Source organism: Xenia sp. Carnegie-2017, unplaced genomic scaffold, assembly GCF_021976095.1.
Source record: "Xenia sp. Carnegie-2017 unplaced genomic scaffold, XeniaSp_v1 HiC_scaffold_16, whole genome shotgun sequence".
Lineage (NCBI taxonomy): Eukaryota > Metazoa > Cnidaria > Anthozoa > Malacalcyonacea > Xeniidae > Xenia > Xenia sp. Carnegie-2017.
Genome location: NW_025813469.1, coordinates 10,059,395 through 10,080,691, shown reverse-complemented (window position 1 = coordinate 10,080,691; position 21,297 = coordinate 10,059,395). Strand labels below are relative to the sequence as shown.

At 35.6% G+C, this 21,297-nt stretch overlaps 2 long non-coding RNA genes across 2 annotated transcripts; one reads left to right on the top strand and one right to left on the bottom strand.

Moving 5' to 3' along the window:
- Positions 1-5,948: 5,948 nt before the first annotated feature.
- On the bottom strand, positions 5,949-20,667 carry LOC124435824. The gene is made up of 3 exons (XR_006945167.1): positions 20,583-20,667; positions 18,724-18,729; positions 5,949-5,959 (listed from the first exon to the last, which is right to left on the bottom strand). It is a non-coding gene; the product is annotated as an uncharacterized LOC124435824 (long non-coding RNA).
- Positions 20,668-20,989: 322 nt separating this feature from the next.
- LOC124435828 lies at positions 20,990-21,233 on the top strand. Its single transcript, XR_006945171.1, has 2 exons — positions 20,990-21,089; positions 21,197-21,233. It is a non-coding gene; the product is annotated as an uncharacterized LOC124435828 (long non-coding RNA).
- The last annotated feature ends 64 nt before the right edge of the window (positions 21,234-21,297 follow it).

Genomic DNA, 21,297 nt, shown 5'->3' with positions numbered 1-21,297 from the left:
TGTAATAGAGGAATTGGTTTTAGGGAGAGATGGGGTGGTAAGAGGCGATAAGGTTAGGCTAGTTTAGAACGGTAAAGTCATTCACCTCAATCGTCCCGTCTAAAAGCTCTTTCATACCCAGTTAATGCACGACGAAAGAGAATTTGAGCAAAAAGAGAATGAAAAAGGAATGAGAAGAAGGGAGGCAAAACATGAGGGTAGATGGCAAGAGAGCCGCTGCTCTTGATTCTGTATGAAAGACACAGAGTATGCTTGATTAGTTGGACTAATCAAGGAGGGGAGTGTGTTGTAAATTATCATGTCAAATTATGTTGAGTGTGACTGTGTCATATTATACATTATAAGATATAACGGATATTAAATTTATGTAAAATACTATAGTCATGTTAAGAGAACACTTCCTCACCGCAATGCGTCATTGCGGTAGGATGTAGGTAGAAGCGGAATGGCGAAATTGCGCGTCATATGTAAAGCCTAAAACCACTTTCCAACAATTATATATAAATATAGCTTGAAAGCGTTGGTTCGGATTTTGGAAAAGTTGACGTTAGTGCTGTATCAAATAGTCATACAAATTTGATGAATTAGAGTCGTATTGCAGAAGGTAATAAATTTGGAAAACACAGTTCTAGGATTGACGGTTGTCCGTAATCTTAACGAGATCAGATTTAATCATTCCGTATCGAGAAGAACCAACGCTTGGAACGTAAAATCGTGCACAACACTGTAAATATCTTACTGAAGTGCTAAAATTATATATTCAAAATACAGTCCCATCGTTAGTGTGAAGATTTGGACAGTGAACCAGCACTTCGCACAGATTGTGCGAAAAAGAGAACCAATGGAAACGAAAGATAATTGTAACATTACTAAAATTAGCAAAATTCTTGTAATAAGCGATACTTATCTATGGCAAATATAAACCGATTTACATAGTACTTTCAACTTGCTTTTTTAAATACTCTACAAACTCTATGAAATTGAATAGGCGCAAAACTGTCCAAAAACCACTTATTACTGACATAATTTAATAAAACGAACACGCTAAATAAGCAAATGCAAACAAAAAAAAGCATTTGGCAGAGTTTGTCATGAGAACAATACATTTAACAAGCAGTACAAGTTTACATCAATAATAAGCCGAATTACTGACAATATTTCCATACTTTTAAAACGACTCAAATATGTATTCTATTTAGGCTATTGTCTCATGATTTCTAACGAACAAATTCAGCATCCTTAACATACCAACACATCATCACAAACATACCTTGTTTTGTTTTTGCTTAGCAAATCGTTGTTGCTGTTTGTATTTTTAACTTCTTTCAATTGATATTCAACAATACGGTCATGAGTTTCTACAGGTAATATAAAATAAAAATGATTTTATAGTATCAGGCACGATACTCAAAGTTTATTAAATGACTTATTATATGGCGAACAATTACATTATGATGATAATTATACATCGCAAACACGCACAACAATTCTGTGAATTTTGTTTGACAAAACTTTTACTGGTTCACAGTTCAATCTTTCGTATTTTCCGATATAAGGCAAGAGAAAGTTATAAGCGTCACACATATCTTTTACGTTGATATGTGGCCAGTGGCAAGTTATTTTGTGCCGCGGAATTTAAGTCATTTTAAGAATAGATTGTAATTCAAAGCAAAGATACGGTTTATGATTTTTATTGTTTTTTATAATTATAAGTTTGATTTTAATTTTGAGTATGTTGATTGATAAGTTAAAAAATGTAAAATCTAATGCATTATCATAAAGTATATGCTTACTATAGGATTATCTTTACATTCTTTACAGTGTGTATATACATACTCATATGCATATATGTAGTCGATTGCAAAACTAGAGGGATTTTATTCAACATTTGCATATCAGCATGAGACAAACACTATTTTACATATGCCTTTTTCATTTTTTGTTGAGGACTTTGAGTTTAAGCATATTTATTTTCATATTCTGTGCCATATATTTTGAATGCACTGATCAAAACCACTATATAAATACTTAAATTCCGAAATAGAAGTGATATCTTTTTTATGCAGTCGATTGCAAAGCCAGAGTATCTTCATTTTATATTAGCATATGAGCGTGACGCAAGTAATATTTGCTAAAAGCTCGAATAAAAATAAATGAATAAATGTCTTTTTATTTAGTGTTAGTGACAAGATGACAATTAACAGTGAAGCACATTTATTTTTCCATCGGTGTCATTTCGATTATACTAACGACAAATCATTATACAGCGTGTTCGAAAAAAACGGAATCCGCTTAAATTTATACGTACACATTAAATGAAATCTGCTTGAGACCACTTAGTCTGCAATGGAGATTTGTTCTGCCTGTTTTATTTAATTCCACGTTTTTCTATGTTTGAAGCAACTAATGAAAAAAAAAGGATTACGTTTTCGTGGCTTTACATTCTAATAAATGTCGCTTTTTTATGTTACAAAGATTTAATATTATTTGTGCAAGTTATAAGGTTCACATATATCCTTTGCGTCGATACTTGGCAATTTGTTCCACGGAATTTAAATCATTTCAAGGATATAGTAACTAATTGTTATGAAAACAGAGAAACGCTTATAATTTTGGTTTTTGTTTAGGTATTAATTGTATTATTACATAATGCATTCAGCAAGCTTACTATATAGGACTCTTAGCTTTTTATGAGAATATTTAAATGTACATTTTCTCTCGGGTATACGTATACTCATACAAGCGTAGGAAATACGATCATTGGGTGGTGGGGAGGAAGCTCATATTCATATATGCATGTTATAATCTGATTTTAAAATACGCATATTATGCTTGTATGAATGTTCTCCACAATTATCGATTTTTCTACGTCCATGCATCAGGGGGTGATGTTTTTGCATTGATTCAAGATTTCTTAAATAAACATTACCAAGCGTTTACCTTCCACTTCACCTTACGGCTGACCTATGTGTTACGTTTTTATAGGCAACTTAATCCTACGAAATATGCAATTCAAAAACAAAATCGAACTGTATCACACAAGAGAAATAAAATTTTAAAGACATCACCCCCCGTCAAGTGGCATGCGCAAATTTCACGATGCTCGCACGTGATCTACATGTTATTTTTAGGGCTGTGTTTTGAATTAAGATCCAATATGTTGTTATGGGAGGTTTTTCCCTTACGGATAAAGCTAATGTTTTCATTTTTTCGATTGGTACTAAAATACAGTGTATTTCGTTACGATATAGCTATCAAGATACTTATGAAGTCAATGAAGCGGGACTTATTAAGCAGAAAAGCAACGACACTTTGCAATGGCGCCGATATTAGGGAGTTTTAGCAAAAGTATGACTACGAGAACGAGTACGAAATTTGACCGTGTAAGGGAATGGCACGAGGAAGTTTGTTGTCGTTGTCGCTTCGTCAAAATTTTGCTTTAGTTGTACACAACAGAACGAGCCTTTTATTGTGTAAAACACCGACGTTGGCGAAGCAGCTACGGCTATATTTGTCAATAATGATATCAAAGAATCGATAATACTGATTTTGCGAGAGGATAGGACTCTTTACAGTAAAAAATCTTCACTATTTTGAGTTTCATGTACGATATATTTGTACTATTTTATTGTTTGTTTACCTTTCACTTTGCGTACGAAATACATGAAAGTTTTGCAGGTCATATTTTCCTTTTTAATGTACATCTGAGCTCAAAAAAGGTTCTAAATTAAAGCCTGGATGCTCGAAAATAGTACTGTAAACTAAATTCTTACAGAATGAAGAAATATACCTACTTTCTTTGCTTAAAAAGACATCGTAGTCGCGACTACGAATTTTTTACAAAACATCGTACTCAGATTGATGACGGCTACGTGTTGTTGTTGTCGCAACAATGTTTTCGCGCCAAAATGACGTAAATCGTACTCGTAGTCGTACTCGTAGTCTCTGCTAAAACTCCCTATTTAGCAGAGACTACGAGTACGACTCAGTGAACTCGACATTTGAATAACTGGAATGATAACCGAAGCCAAAAATTGAAGCCAAAAAAATATTTGTCGTCATCATTCGTCATCACACGTCAGGCTCTAGTCTCTCGCGTGTTCATTTTAATTTTTTTAAATCATTTGTCCCTTGGTAATGGTAGAGTTCGGATCTTGATCAGAGCGTAAAAATAACGAAATTTTTGGAATGAAAAGGTTCACGGAAAGTGAATCAAAGGGACAAATCGAGAAGCAGGGTGAGGTGAACTTAGTCGATCTGCTTTTACGCTGCGGTTTTCCTTTAAAACACATCAAAGTCTTTAAGGATATTCAATTACTGATATCGAGATGACAACCATTTAGTATTTCAAGCACTATCAAAATCGATGAAAGATACAATCGCTCTGTAAAAAGTAAAATGCGAGTTATAGACTCAACATTTTTTATGAACCTGGATATTCAAGTTTCTCTTTTCTTCGGAAAAACAGATCTTTAAATCCATTGAAACGACAAAAAAAGACAAACACTGTCTGACACCGTTTGAAAATTTACCTTCCGACGAAATAAAAATTTATGCTTGAATATTTTCTCGTCATATTTTCTTATTGTATTGCCTTTTTAGCATAAAGTGTAATTTTCAGTTGGCTTTTCCTCGTTACAAGTTGTAAGTTACAACGAACTCACTGTAGTAAAGTTTTAGCTGTAAAAAATAACCTTTTGCGAGGAGTTGGCCTAGTGTGTTGTTTGTCGTGATGTTGTTTATATGTTTATGCTTTTGCAGTTTGTATTCAAATTTATATTGGCCGTGTATGTTTGGCACTCAGGGGAATGAAACTGACGTACAAACCGCGTGAATATTCGACTTTGAAGGACTGGAACTGACGTACAAACCGCGCAAGAGACTAGGACTTTGGCTTCAATTTTATATCTATAAAATGTATTGTAGTTATCATTCCAGATATATATATATGGAGTTCACTGGTACGACTACGAGTACGATTTACGTCATTTTGGCGCGAAAACATTGTTGCGACAACAAAACACGTAGCCGTCATCAATCTGAGTACGATGTTTTGTAAAAAATTCGTAGTCGCGACTACGATGTCTTTTTAAGCAAAGAAAGTAGGTATATTTCTTCATTCTGTAAGAAATTAGTTTACAGTACTATTTTCGAGCATCCTGGCTTTAATTTAGAACCCTTTTTGAGCTCAGATGTACATTAAAAAGGAAAATATGACCTGCAAAACTTTCATGTATTTCGTACGCAAAGTGAAAGGTAAACAAACAATAAAATAGTACAAATATATCGTACATGAAACTCAAAATAGTGAAGATTTTTTACTGTAAAGAGTCCTATCCTCTCGCAAAATCAGTATTATCGATTCTTTGATATCATTATTGACAAATATAGCCGTAGCTGCTTCGCCAACGTCGGTGTTTTACACAATAAAAGGCTCGTTCTGTTGTGTACAACTAAAGCAAAATTTTGACGAAGCGACAACGACAACAAACTTCCTCGTGCCATTCCCTTACACGGTCAAATTTCGTACTCGTTCTCGTAGTCGTACTCTTGCTAAAACTCCCTAATAACAGAATGTCCGTGTACGAAATATCTAAGATAAAAGACACTGCATTGCATCCAAACTTGACAAAACTGGAGTTATAATATTATTTTATCATCAATGATCAGGAAAATGTACAAGATTTGCCGAATACTTTTAATATTCGGCGATAAAAAGCACATAAGACGGCAAAATATGGCTGAAAGCGGGTTAAGGAGCTAGGTATGCAAAATATATTCTATCGTATGCCAGCAAAAACAATGTCAAATGCTTGAAATAACGAATAATTAGAGTTGAACAATTCAACATCAGCTGTATAATTACTCTTTCAAAATAAATTCGCTTTGTGAGGCATATATGTCATTGAATCATAACACAAAGTTAGTGAAATAACACATAATGCACAATTATACAATACTTCTTCAGGTAATCTATAATAAATCTACTTTCTGGCATTATAGTAACATTATAATTAATTCAAAACGTATAAAAAGCTTAATAGATCGCCATCAATTTACATTTATGGACTGATTTATACATCGTAAACACACATAATGATTCAGTTTATTTTGTCTCACAAACCTTTTACTGATTGGCGGTTTAAGTTTTCAAGTTTTTGCAATTGACGTTCTTGGCAAATTTAAGCACTGTATGTATATCTTTTGAGTCGATACGTGGCATATTATTTTGTGCTACGGAATTTAAATCATCTTAAGAATAGATTGTTATGTAAAGCAAAGATACGGCATATGATTCTTATTGTTTTTGTTTAGGCAATAGATGAACATAACTTTGAGCAAAATTATCCACAGCAAAAAATGTTTATAATAATGCATTATCATAGATTACTTAGACACGTTTACACTATACCGGATTACTATCGTAGCAAGTTAATTTCCTTTTCACTAAAAGGCAGTGAATTTGCTCAACGTCAGAAACACAAACAAATGGACTAAATTTATCAACTTAATAAGTGTTAGCGCAGCTTTAGTACAGCTTACTTTAAACATTTGACGTTATTTGCAGTGCATATATATATGTACTAAAATAGGTGTAGGTTGATCTTTAATTTTTAGGGGGAGGGCTCATACTTAAATATGCATGTTGTGATGCATACAAAACAATGGTATTCAAAAGAGCTTAAATTTGCTAATCACGAAAATTTGAACTCTAGACTACACAATTATCAATATTCCGTACGCCCATACAGTTATAAGTTCAGATGAAGTCTGTTGCAAAGCAAGAATGATTTGATTCCACAGTAGCCAATTAATGTGAGACAAGCATTGTTTAATACAAACTTCAATGAAAAGAAATAATCAAATATCCTTTTATTCAGTTATTCTGTGTTAATAATGTGATGACACGAATTTAAGCCATCATTCATATCGATTTGCATAGCTGTTAGAAAAATTGCTCTGTTCATTTGTGACTTAAAATTTTATCTGCATCTATAAAATTCATTGATATCTCTTGTCATAATGATAGCAGGGTTTAAAAACATAGACAAGACATATAAAAACGTGATAGTACTTAGTAGCAAATAATGATCATATTACATCGTACATAAGCACCTTAAACACGCGTGATGATTCTGTGTATTTTGTCTTACAAACCTTTCACTGATTGATGGTTAAAACTTTCAGATTTTCATGTTTATACTGTTAAGCGTCTGATGTATCCTTCGAGACGATACGTGGCAAATTATTTTGTTCCACGGAATTCGAATTATCTTAAGAACAGATTGTTATGTAAAGCATAGATATGGCTTTTATGATTTTTATTATTTTCCACACGTTTGATTTTAAATTTGGAGCAAATTGATTGATTTGTGCTATAAATGTAAGTTTTAATGCGTATATACTCATTAACTCATATAATTTTATGAAATCACCAAAAAACATTTGGCAGATTTTGTCATGAAAACCAACGGAAGCGAGAGGCATTTGCTACATCACGAAAATCATCAAATTCAGAGACCATATATACAACAAGCGATACAAGTTTATATCACTAATGAACGGATTTGCTTATTTTGCTGGTCTATATTTCTATACTTATAAAATGACTCAAATATTTCAACAATTCAACATTAACTGTAGAATTACTCGTACAAAATAAATTCGCTTAGTGAGGATATATTTCATTGAATTATATCACAAAGTTAGTGAAATGACACATATTCAGTGGCGTAGCTAGCGGTCCCGCTACTCCCGCCCGGCGGGAGTAGAAATTTCCCAAAAAAATAATAAATATTCTATTTGGACATAAGATATACATTATTTCACGAACAATTTGTAACATTATGTTTTATTCGTTCATATTTACGCTTTATTAGGTGGTTCGTAATCGTAATACAGCAAAGTCTCAAGATTTGTTATGTAACCTAGCAACCGCCTTTTCTCGCACATTGCATACTCGCGCGATTCTCCACGTATTCCGCCCATCTTCAGAGGGCGGAACATACAATATAATTCTATATAAGAAGTTTTGAATTCTGGTTGGCTAAGGGACTTGACGCATGCTCAAATCTGCTGTTTTTATAGTCGAACTCCCGCTATTTTAAGGCCCTGTCTACACGTATCCGGATAAATTTGAAAACGCAAAACTTTTTTTACGGATGTACGTTCCGTCCACACGTATCCGGATAAAACGCCCACACAAACCGTATACTTTTGAAAACGCTGTCCAGAGTGGAATTTTTGGAAAACGGAAAAAAATTAGTCTCGTGTGGACGGGTGAAACCGTAAAAATACAGAAACGATGACGTATAACTAATTGGTCAAATATGGCGGAAACACGAAAGGTTGTTGCGATATTGATTTGCCTTATTTCAAGCATAATATCATGCGTCCAGCTTTATAATGCGGTGTTGAATTCTCACGGAGAATATATTCGAAATCGTATGAATATTATTCGTCAGCTTTCGTTGCTTGGTACCGGAAGGGGGATTGTCAAGCGGTTGAGCAAGAAGCGTCAAAGGAAAAAGCGAAGATTTTGGATTCGACCTGGAAGAACAAATGCTTGGTGGAACGGTTTTATACGTGAACTAGTAGTCCCAGAAGAATGGCGAGAAAATTTTAGAATGTCTCGAGTTTCCATTGACAGACTAGCCGAAGAATTAAGACCCTACATCCAAGGGGAAAAAACTATCATGAGATCTCCTGTTGATGTGTTGACCCAAGTTGCTATCACACTATATTATCTCAGTGATGAAGGTCGTATGAGAAAGACTGCAAATGCGTTTGGTATTTCTCGACAGACCTTTTCCAAAATTGTGAGAAAGGTATGCCAGGCAATAACAATACACCTTGGACCAAAGTATGTAACATTGCCATTTACTGAAGAGAATGTGCAAGAAAAAGTGAACAATTTTTACAGAGCACATGGTTTTCCACAGTGCTTGGGTGCAATTGATGGAACACAAATTCCAATAAAGCAGCCACGACAAAATCCTACTGACTATATTAACCGAAAAGGTACTTACAGTTTGAATGTGCAAGCTATATGTGACCATAAATACTGTTTTATGGATGTGGTTGTGAAATGGCCTGGAAGTGTGCATGATGCAAGGGTTTTTTCAAATTCCAGCCTAAACCAATTGTTGAAGAATGGCAAGATACCACCATGTCAACGCAAGATTTTAACTGATGAAGATCCAGTTCCTATTTTTATATTAGGCGACCCTGCATATCCATTAATGCCGTACTTGATGAAGGAGTATTCAAATGGTGGGTCTAATCAGCAGGAACAGTATTTCGGTATGACTTTGTGCCAATCAAGGATGGTCATTGAATGTGCTTTTGGTAGACTCAAAGCTCGTTTTGCAATGCATCCAATGGATATTAATCTTGATGAGCTACCTTTTGTGGTGTATGCATGCTTTGTACTACATAATTTTTGTGAAATTAGTGGTGAAAGAATTGCAGACGAAAAGGTCACTGCTTCTGTCGAGTATGACAAACAATTTCAGCCAGTTATTGCCGACAATAAATTCAGAACTGACTGTAATGAAGCTGAAGGTAAAAAATCAGAAGGATATTGACAAGGTACTTTGATCCATAGACAAACCAAAACTTCAATGAACAATGATTTAACAAAACCTATTTTTTATCTTAACCCAAACTATTTTCATCTCACTATGCAATATTTGTTACTAAGTAACTACAACCTTATAAAATATACATATCACTCTATGTTCATTTCAGTAATGCATATTATATTAAAAATTTTCATTTGTAAAGTGACTAAAGTGCAATGTGCTATTTTCTACATTCATGGGCTGTGCAGCCTGTGGTCTGTCCCAGTTGCTGTTGTAACCAGTAAGCCGAGTTGCAAATTGGGGAGGTAATGGTTGAGGATGCAGCATTACTTGACGAAGCATAGAAAAACCTTCCACAATACACCCAGTAAGTTGTTCCATATTTTGCGAGAATTTCTTCATTTGGGTAGCCTGCTGCTTATCCACTTCGTCCATCTTTTCAAGAAGACGTTTTTATATTTCAAGATCTTCTTGCATGGCATTCAGGAGTTGTTCGTCTGTTGATAACTTTCTCTTTAATCTGTTTTGTCTATAATTCTTCAATTTAGAATTTAAATATTCTCTTCGTTCAGAAACACAGTTTCGTTCATTTTCTTCATCGTCAAGAGTAGGTATTTCGGTATGAGGGCTGCTGGATGTTGAGGAAGCTATGGGTGTACCAATAGAGTTGACGAGACTGGGACATATTAAACTTGACTCAAACTCTTGTTGAATTTCTTGCGTCTCTATTCCAGATGCCATTGTAGTCGTAGCTGGTGAGCCTCCCCATATTTCCTGACATTTCTCGAAATAAATCAGCACAACTCTTCCATGCCCACTTTTCTTACCACAATCAACAGCAGCGCGGAATTTGAGTCTGATAGCTTTTAGTTTTGAAGTAATAATTGACTTATTGACTTCATTATTCTGGTGGGGAAACTCTTTTTCAATTTGGGCTGCATCATGTTCAGATGGATACTGAGCGAAGGAATAAATTCAAAATATCAGAATATTTAGATTGGCATGTCTCCCAGTCAACATTCTCCGCAGCTCTTGCAGTTTTGTACTCAAGAACAACGTTTAAAAGGAGCTCCACTTCATCGTCCGTCCACACAAAGTTTTCGGTTTTGCTCTTCTTGGATTTGGACGAATTTTCTAATGCGTTTGACATAATTTTTGAATTGTATTTAATAGCAATGCGCAGAAGAATGTCAAGTGTCAAGAAAGCACATATACGTACACGTTATTTGCAGGCTCATCTTGTCTGAAGCGCATGCTCAAATGGAATTTTATCAGTGTTGTCAAATTTATCCGGATACGTGTGGACGGGCGAAAACGATCCGAAAACGATTACGTGTGGACGCGGAAGTTTTTAATACCGTAAAAAAAGTTTTGCGTTTTCAAATTTATCCGGATACGTGTAGACAGGGCCTAAATTGGCGGAGGTTGTAATTATTCGACCTTTTAATACGAGTACAGCGATTAGTGATTATCAAATTACGTGTCATTGTCGGTATTAATTTTCCATTGTGTTTACTCTCAAATTGCTATTTTGTATTTGTGTATGACACAATGGCTTCAAGTGCGACTGCGATTTGCTCAACTGATGTTGATTTAGTAAATAGCTTATTAGCTAAACTGTTCTCTGCTCGATCGTCGGTCGAACAGAATGTTATCGTTCATGAACGGCCTACTCCTGATTTAACTATCTAAAATAAGGGAAGAGCATTTCAGAGAGATTGGTATGAGGCGAAGGACTGGCTGTGTGGCAGTACAACCTTGCAGAAACTGTTTTGTTGGCCATGTCTAATGTTTTCCCAAAAAACATCGCCATCGTGGACTAAGAATGGCTACAACGATATGCGGAGTATTATGTCTGATGCTAAGAAGCATGAAAAATCTAAATCGCATTTGAATTCATTTAAGACATGGAAAACGTATGGAGCTAGTGAACGAATTGATTGTCTTATGTCCCTCGCTAGAAGAAATGAGATTCAGCGTCACAATGAGGAGGTAAGACAAAATCGAGAAATTTTAAAAACTGTTACTGAGGCCGTGCTGTATTTGTCAAAGCAAGAGTTGCCATTTAGAGGTCACAATGAGTCCGAAGGTAGCTTGAACAAAGGTAATTATAGAGAGTTGCTCGAATGTTTTGCTAAGTTTGATTCTATATTTGAGCGTCGACTGCACAGTAGACTAGCAGAATCTGATATAGTTGGTGACAGAAGATTTACTGGAGTCTCCCCAGAAATTCAAAATTGTCTTATCAGCTGTCTTGATTCAATTATTGAAGATGAAATCAGAAAGGAAATAAATGATTGCACATTTATGAGTATTCAGGTTGATGAAGCATCTTATGAGTATTCAGGTTGATGAAGCACCAAAGAGTAGCTAAGTGTTATTGCTCGGTTTGACAAAGCAAATGAAATTATGGATAGGCAATTAGGATTTGTGGATGTAAGTATGAACAGAAATGCCACAGCAATATCACAAGTTGTCAAAGATAAACTTGGTGAGTATTCTAATATAAAAGAAAAACTGGTTTTACAAACATATGATGGTGCTTCTGTCATGTCTGGCCATATCAATGGTGTTCAAGCATTGGTTTGACAAGAGTATACTTTTGCTCATTTTGTTCATTGTGCAGCTCATAGATTGAACCTGGTCCTATGCCAGTCAGCCTCATCAATTTCTCCTGTTAAAATCTTTTTTATTAATATAGCTACATTCAGCACTTTTACAAGCAATGCCCCAAAAAGAAAAACTTTTCTCACATCTAACAACCTTGAGTTTCCTGCCCCTGGTGAAACAAGATGGTATTATCGCTCTAGATTAATCAATGTATTGCACAAAAACTATGAAAAACTTTTAGATATTTTTGAGGGGTACTTGAACAACCAGCTGTGTTGGATGATGAGTCATTAAGTAAAATAAGTGGCTTACTGCATTATCTTGATAGCTTTCTTTGTTTTGTTTGTGTGTTTTTTACAGGATTTTAGAACAGTCCACAATTTTGTATTCCATTCTTCAAAATAGGGAAACCCATTTTAACTATGGCATAAGCAAGATTGACAATTTCAAGCCGTTTATTGTGTCACTTCGCACAGATCAAGCTTTCACCGAGTTTTACCAAACTGCACTAGAAAAAGTAGGCCCACCAGCAACCAGAGCAGATAGTAGATACAATTACAAACAGCTTTATTTTGAGATTATTGATTCCATTAAAGGCATGTTAAGTTAACGATTTCAAGATATTAATCAGTTCGAGTTTTTGGACCTTGTAAATCCTAAACTATTTACTACATGGAAGGGCATAGTTCCACAGGAGAAAATCAATCTTCTCAAAGATAAGTATAGTCCTCTTTTTGACATCCAAACTTTGAAGAGTCAACTTTCCTTCATTTACAACGACAAGGACTTTCACAAAGAGTGCAGTAATGAGGTTCTTAAATACATCTTCAAATTTAATCTCCAGTCGAGTTTAGGTCAAGTGGTAAATTTGTTAAAATTGAATGGTGTGTTGGCAGTGGCAAGTGCTTCAGTAGAGAGGTCGTTTTCTTGCTTAAAAAGGGTAAAGAGCTATTTAAGAAATAGAATTGGTCAAGGTCGGCTTAGCTCTTTGTGTAGAATATCTATTCACAAAGATATCATTGAAAAGAAAGAGGAATCAGAGGTGTTGCATAACGAGGTGGTTGAAAAATTTTTAGAAAAACCCAGGAGGCTGGCCTTTCTTTATAAATGATGAGCATAGTAGGTGTTTTGATATTTGTTCGTATAATACATGGTACTTCATTGAGAAAATTAAGGATAACTTTAAAGAATAAAGCCCTCCCTGTCTACTTGCCCCAATCTAAACAAGTTTAAACTAACAAGTAGAATGCTAAGGAAAATCTCTCTCTATGCACTTTAGAAGTGTCGTATACTATATTATTTTTTGTGCTAATACAAATTTCTTCTGTTTATGCAGGGGCAGTGATGAGTAAATTATGTTTTAGGGGACAATTGTCTCCTGCGTAACGTTTCTCTGAGCCACCTTTAGTACCTTTTAACTAGTTGCAGTTTCAACGATTGCCACATTAAGAATGCAGCTAACAAAATGGGTTTTATAAATTATTGTACAACAAATAATTCGCCCTCGAAATCCCAGGAAATGCTGTTTCCAAGGCTCTGGATTTCAAAATTTTCCGTGGGAGCATGCCCCCGGACCCCCCTAGTGGGGTCGCGCCTCCGGCGCGAGGAGGATTGGCGGGAGTGACTATTTTTCCTGGCTACGCCACTGCACATATTGCATAATTATACAATATTTTTTCAGGTAATCTATAATAAGTATAATTTCTGGCATTATAGCAAGAATAAATTTAATTCAAAATGTATAAAAAGCTTTATAGATCGTAAACAATTTACATTTATGGACTGATTTATACATCGTAAACACACATAATGATTCAGTTTATTTTCTCTCACAAACTTTTTACTGGTTGACAGTTTAAGTTATCAGGTTTTCGCACTTGACGTTCTTGGCAAATTAAGCACTGTATGTATATCTTTTGAGTCGATACGTGCCATATTATTTAGTGTCACGGAAGTTAAATCATCTTAAGAATAGATTGTTATGCAAAGCAAAGATACGGCATATGATTTTTATTGTTTTGGTTTATGCAATAGATGACCCTAACTTTGAGCAATATTATCAATAGCAGAAAAATGTTTATAATAACGCATTATCAAATAATTACTTAGGCCCGTTTACACTATACCGGATTACTATCGTAGCAAGTTGAATTTCATTTGTGCTAAAGGGCAGTGTTGCCACTCACTATTTTACAAATTCCCAAGATTTTGAGCAAAAAGTCCCAAGATCCCCCACAGTCGTTTCTGGAGGACCCCTTTGTCATGGGTACACGATTAGCCCCACTAATGAACGCATAATGTAAGGACTGGGATGAATTGATTTTTGTTTAATTTTAATTTCATAAAAATCGATAGTTTATGTATATAAGTGTTGAAATAATCAAATATAGTTGGTGAAACGCAACAGTACATAAAAAAGTCAAACATGGTGATGGTAACATCGTAGAAACAGCCAAATCGACAACATGCTAAGTGCTAACCAGACCCTATCTCAACAGTCTCTTCGTTTACAATGTCATAAACATCAGTCACATTTTCTTCCTGTTCCTGACGCTGACAATGTTTCTTAAAGAACTCCCTCCGACAATGATCAAATTGTACGTCTTTTACAAGTTTCGTAGACGGCTCCCACCTGTAGCAATGCGCACCTTGTCGAGCAATAGCTTGTCTTGCAATTAATCTGTTCCTCAAAGTTGAACAATGTAGGCGTTTGGTTTGAGGAGTCTTTATCATGTTAACTTGAGGAAAAATTCTCTCGACACAGGCAGATGAGTGAGGCAAAACAAGCAGGTTGCACATAAAATTTCCCAAAAGTTCAAACTTTTTATTGCCGTTACCATCTTTAATAGCTCTGATCTCATCCCAAAACTGTGTTGGGGAATTAATCATGCCTTTAAGAGAGTCTGTGGCATATAACAATTGCCTCCACTGATCATCAAGTTCATCCAATTGATCTTCAGACACTAAAGACGGAAAATGGTGTGCTAATACCGCTATCGAGTTAAATGACCGCCTGCTGGATAATGCCTCTGAAGGGTTGACTACTGATAGCTTTTGAAAGAAAACCTCTTCTATACTTGGTCACATAACTCAACGAGAAAGTTACGGCAATCGTTTCTGAAACGTTGTTCTTGGCTACCCAAAGACTGTTGGGTGCACAGGACTTTACATCTTCCTCCAAGATGAATATCGTTGAGAGGCTTGTATAGCTTTACGTCATTTGGATCAATCTCTTCCAACGGTGTTTCTCGTACGACTTTGTCGTGGATAAACATGGCCAAAATGCCTCTATACTCATCCGATATAGAACTGTACAGTGTGTGCAGCTTGAAATCTTGAGCCTGAAATTCAGCATTTAATCTGTCCACTTTTGACAATATGTAATTTAGGAATGCCATAATATGCTTGGTTCCATTCGTCGTCATGGTTTCATAGATCTTGACTGCCCCGTCTACACGATCACATGGAGACTCAGATTGAAAGAAAAGTTTTAATGCATCCCATTGCTCTAAAGTTCTGGCAACAACTTGGCCTCGGGAGAGCCACCTCGTCTGTAAAATCTTGAGAACTTTATGACGAGGCGCTCCAACAATATCTTGTATGAGACGGAACTGGTGTTGCCGCTGACTGCTACGGGAAAATTAACAGCAGACATCTTTCACAAATGCTTCCAACCATGAAGGTAGGCGACAACTTGCATAGTGTGTGCAGAGAGCAAAGGAGTGACAAATGCAACCAAAGACAGATACACCAGGTACATCTTTTTTTAAAAGAGCCTGAAAATCTCCATTTTTGCCCATCATTGTTGAACAATTGTCGCCAGCAAAACCAACAACATTACTTAGTGGTATGGCTCGTTCTTGAAAAAAGTTTTTAACAGCCGCATGCAATCCATCAGCAGTGCCGTTTTCTACTTCAAGGGCAGTCAATAAAGCATCAATCACTTTCCTTTCATGGTAAAATCTGACGACAACAGCAAGAATTTGGGATTCGTCTACGATCAGAGAAAACTTGTTTTTCTGACAGATTGCTGATATTGACTCCACTTCCTCTCGTGCAATTCCTTCTTGAACAACATATGATGCCTTTGTTCTTTTTAACTGCATTTTTTGAGCAATTTTGCTGTCGGGAAACATTTTTTTCATTAACTCGCTGAGATGATCAGCCTGAAGAAAAGGCGTTCGGTGCTCAGCTAGAAAACCAGATAACAAAACTTCAGCTTTTGCTGTCATTTCGTCAACATCTGGCCCTGTTTGCTTTTGAAAAAACTTGCTCACTTGCAAAGTATTTTGCTTGGCTTTATATGCATCAGTATGTTTCTTTGTTGCTTTATGTTTCATCAAAGCCGACTTGTTCGGACCGTTGAATGTATGTTCACACACTTTGCATCTCACTGTGAATTTATTTCCAGGATCTTTTGAAATCCAATCTGCTAATTCTGGATCTTTGAACGATTGCTTGTACCATTTTTTATCTTCAGGTTTTGCTTTTTTTCTCAATGGACGATGATCATTCTTATCACTTGAGTTGCTTTCTTCGTCATACATTTTGCTTCTGAAATGTGTATGCACTGTAGTGTTTTGAGCTCCCCACCCAAATGAAGCAAAACAAGTCAAGTTTACCTCAGGCTTGAATCCTCAGAAAAAGGCCGCCATTTTGTTTTTACAAAACCATACAGGAAAAAGTTTTTTGGATGTTTAATGTTCGCGTTCAATACATTGAGTTGAACAAGAACTGGAGGGAACAAGGGGCCTGGACCCGGTTGTCAAAAACATGGCTGTGATGGCAGATTTTGGTTGTCAAACTTCCACTTTAAAAATTATTTTTAATATTCACTCCCTCCTGATTTCTACTGTTCAATAGTAAAGACAACCAAGAAATGCAATACCAATTAATAATATTTTCGATCGAAAGAAATGCTTCAGCGTTCTATGGAATACACGTACATTAATTTAAAGAATATCCACAGTAAAAGAACTTATATTATTTTCAAATAAACATCAGATTCAGGCGGCATCTTCAGTGGGAGGGTGTGAAGGTTGTCAAGCTTATTTATAAACACGTGTCACACTTATTTATAAATTCATAATACGAGATAATATTACCTATAAAATATTTAAACAAAATATCCCAAGATTTTACAATATTTCGAAAAAAACCCCAAGATCCCAAGCTTGAGCAGAAAATCCCAAGATCTTCGGAGAAATCCCAAGGCGTGGCAACTCTGTTAAAGGGCAGTAAATTTGCTCAACGTCAGTAACACAATCAAATGGACTAAATTTATCAACTTAATAAGCCTTTATTCCGAAGAGTTGCCCCTTTAAAGCAAATGAAGATGTCTTGATGAGCGAATCCGGTATAGTGTAAACGCAGCGTTAGTACAGCTGACTTAAAACATTTGACGTTTTTTGTAGTGCATATATATATACTAAAATGGCTGTAGGTTGATCTTTAGTGGTTGGGGGAGGGCTCATACTTAAATATGCATATTGTGATGCATACAAAACAATGGTATTTAAAAGAGCTTAAATTGACTAATCATGGAAATGTGAACTCTAGCCTACACAATTATTAATATTCCGTACGCCCATACAGTTATATGTTCTGATGAAGTCAGTTGCTAAGCAAGAATGATTTGATTCCACACTAGGCAATTAATGTGAGACAAGCATTGTTTAATACAAACTTCAATGAAAAGAAATAATCAAATATCCTTTTATTCAGTTATTCTGTGTTAATAATGTGATGACACGAATTTAAGCCATCATTCACATCGATTTACATTGCTGTTAGAAAAATTGCTCTGTTCATTTGTGATTTAAAATTTTACCTGACGTCACGCATGGGGAGCGTGTGGAGGGAGAACAAGCACATGTGCACATTTTATATGTTGATATGGCTAGTAACCTAAAGTCAGCGCTTTGTAGGTGAAAAAAGGTATTCTGCCTGGATATATAGAAAATATTCAGTGTAAGGATAGTAAAGCGCGTTACAAAATGAAATTAGGACATTCCAATGGAGATGATCCGTACGAAATACCAAAAAATCAATGGCTCAACGATATCGCTCTGTGGCCTGCTGTCAGCTACATTCATGTTGGGATGTATTTATTATTTTCGGTCAGTCCGTACACGAAAGAGCAGTTAAAAAAAACTTTAAGAGTCTTGATAGTCATCAAAATTTTGTGAATGGATGGGTGCGTCAAGTGTTGGTGAAAAATATGACGATCATTGCTTGCTTATTGCTAAGTAAATGCTTCTCAGTTGTCACAAAAACATTGCACAAATGTTCAAAGCAGCTTTTCGCACCAACAGAGATTCACCTTCTACGAATCTAATCATAAGCATTTGCTATCCTCAGCTGAAGAAATTTTCAACTGCAGCAACAAGATGGGGTTGCCAGCATGAAGATGTGGCAAGATACGAATATCGGAAATGGCTAAACACAAACCATGAAAATGTCTCAGTAACAAAGAGTGGATTCTGGATTCATTTAACCCATGGATTTCTTGGTGCTTCTCCAGATGGACTTGTCTCTTACCAATATTGTGGCACTGGGATCTGTGAAATAAAGGTTTGTTATTCATTGTGTCTATGTTTCATGGGGAAAAGGTCAACATAATAATTACATCACCTATTGATTTTGTTTTGATAGTGTCCATTTTGCCATAAAGATGAGACAATTGATACTTCAACAGATGACAGGTTGTTTTGCATTGAAGTAAAAATGGCACAAAACAACTTAAAAGAATTCATGCATATTACTATCAAGTACAGTTGTAAATTATTCTAATTTCATTTAACAAGCTTAATGTATAGCAATTAACTTTATTAAGTTATTGCTCAGTTGTCATGCACAGGCTTGAGCTACTGTGATTTTGTTGTGTGGACAAAGAAATACTTGTTTGTTGGACAAATCTTGCAAATTAACGAATTTCTAGAAAGGAGCATAGAGGCAGCAAAGAAATTTGTATTGAGGGGACTCCTTCCAGAGTTAACTGGAAAATTATACTTAAGACCCAAAAAATTGAATAAGTGAAATATAATGAAATCAAATGTCTTATAAATATTATTAGTACAATTTTAAGTGTACGCATGCAAAATCTTTCAAAAATTTTATTTACTGATAAGGTATGAAAGAAATGTTAATTAGTGCACAGCTAAGAGTAACTATTTTGTCAATTGTAGTGGGCTCATTATCTTTAGACTTTACAAAATCAATTGGCTGAGTTGAACTCAGAAGTGCATATTTCTTTCAAATGTTTCCAATCACTCTTTTCACGTGAATCCTCACATTAGCACTTTGTCTGGTTTGTTCAACTTCAATGTCACTGAGCTGTTTTTTACCCTTAGTAAAAGCTGGCATCTTGATAGTTGCACAGTACAAACCAACTGACTCCTGGATATCAAAGCCTCTATCAGCTAAGAGTGCATCTCCAGGTAAGAGCTTATCAAGGAGAGCACTGTTCTTAGTCAAATGTTTGTCACCTACTTTTCCTCCCCAGCCACCGGAAATAAAATTTACTGTACCCTGGGGAGTGACAACAATTAAGTCCTTAATCGTGTTGTGGTGTTTGTAGGATGAGTAAGTTTGTGCCCTTGAAAGAGGATTTAATACACAATCCAAAAAAATGTCAAAGCAGTTAATGATGGCAACACAATTAGGGCAGTGATTTCTAAAATCCATGGGCAAGGTCTTTCTTAAGGCTTCCCTGTCAGGCCATAAAATAAGAGAGCTTAATCGATTATAAAGAACATCAATTACTTGTAAGAAAATTCTTGATACAGTTCCCTTGTTGATGTTTCCAAATCGATAAGCCAAATCTACACCAATTAAATTAAGTAGCAGTTTCATAACTGTTAAAAGCAACTGCCTAAATGGTGACAAAGAGCATTTGGGAGAATGTGTAGGGGCGTACCAGCTCCAATGTTGCTGACAAGATCTTCCAATTTGGCAGACCAGTGTAAAAGAGGACTTCTTCGTCATTTAAGAAGGATTTCTCGTCAAGCGTCATGTCACTTATCTTGTTTTTTAACTCAAGATTTTCTTGGGTCAAGCGATTGATCTCGCTCTTAATTGCGGTTATTTTATACAAACTCGGTTAAGTTTGTGAATATTTGTTGTTCGATTCTGATTCTGACAATGAAGCAGATGTGACTCCGTGTTCTTCGTCTACAAGATGGGTTGTAAAAGTCGATTGGGTCACTGCTGAAAGTACTGTTTTAACTGTTCACTTCTTTTTCGTTTTTCATTTCTTTTCGAAATACAAGCATAGCGATCCACATCAACTTTTTCGACAAATGTATGTCCAAGGTTTTTAGATGGAGCCCAGTCTCGATTAGTTTGGTCCGTTAAAGCCGATGGTTTCCCTGCCATTGTAAATAAAACAACATAGTCCAGGCGTTGAGTGAGGTAGGTATCACCTGAGCGGGTAATTTACAGGAGTAGGACTATCTAGACCAGTTTTTGGCGTAGAACACGAATCCGCATGTTATTCAGTCCGACGAGGCTGCTTTTAAGAGTTATTTCTAGATGTTGCGCAATTCAGCCTCATTTTCATGCAAAATCAAACGTATTTAAGAATTAGCTATTATTATTAATAATGAAAAAAACCACGTCTACTGGAACAATTTTGAAACTGGAAAGACGTTTTTATTCAAAAAAAATTACCCAAAAACCTGTGTTTGACTATATTTCCAGTATATAGCCTCGTTTTCGTGCAAAAATATAGTCTTTAGTTCATTGTGATGCTTAAAAAATTAAACTGAAAACAAACTTGAAATGCTTTTTATAGACTTACAAATTTTTTTTTACTATGGATTCACCATATCCTAATAAAAGATAGTATTGATGGTGCAGGAGAGCAGACGTTTATGAAGAGCTCAAAAACCACAGGTACTTTTTCTCCATGACATTAATATATTTAATTAATATTTCGTTATATATACATGTGCATATTATTGAAGGTTTATGTTAACTGTATTTGTTCATTCTCTTTATAGGTGGTATCAAGAACTTCACAACCCTGGATAGTGCATACGAGAAGTGGGCTCTCACACGACCATGCCAAGCTGAATATGTCGACGCACTTCTCAATCAAGCA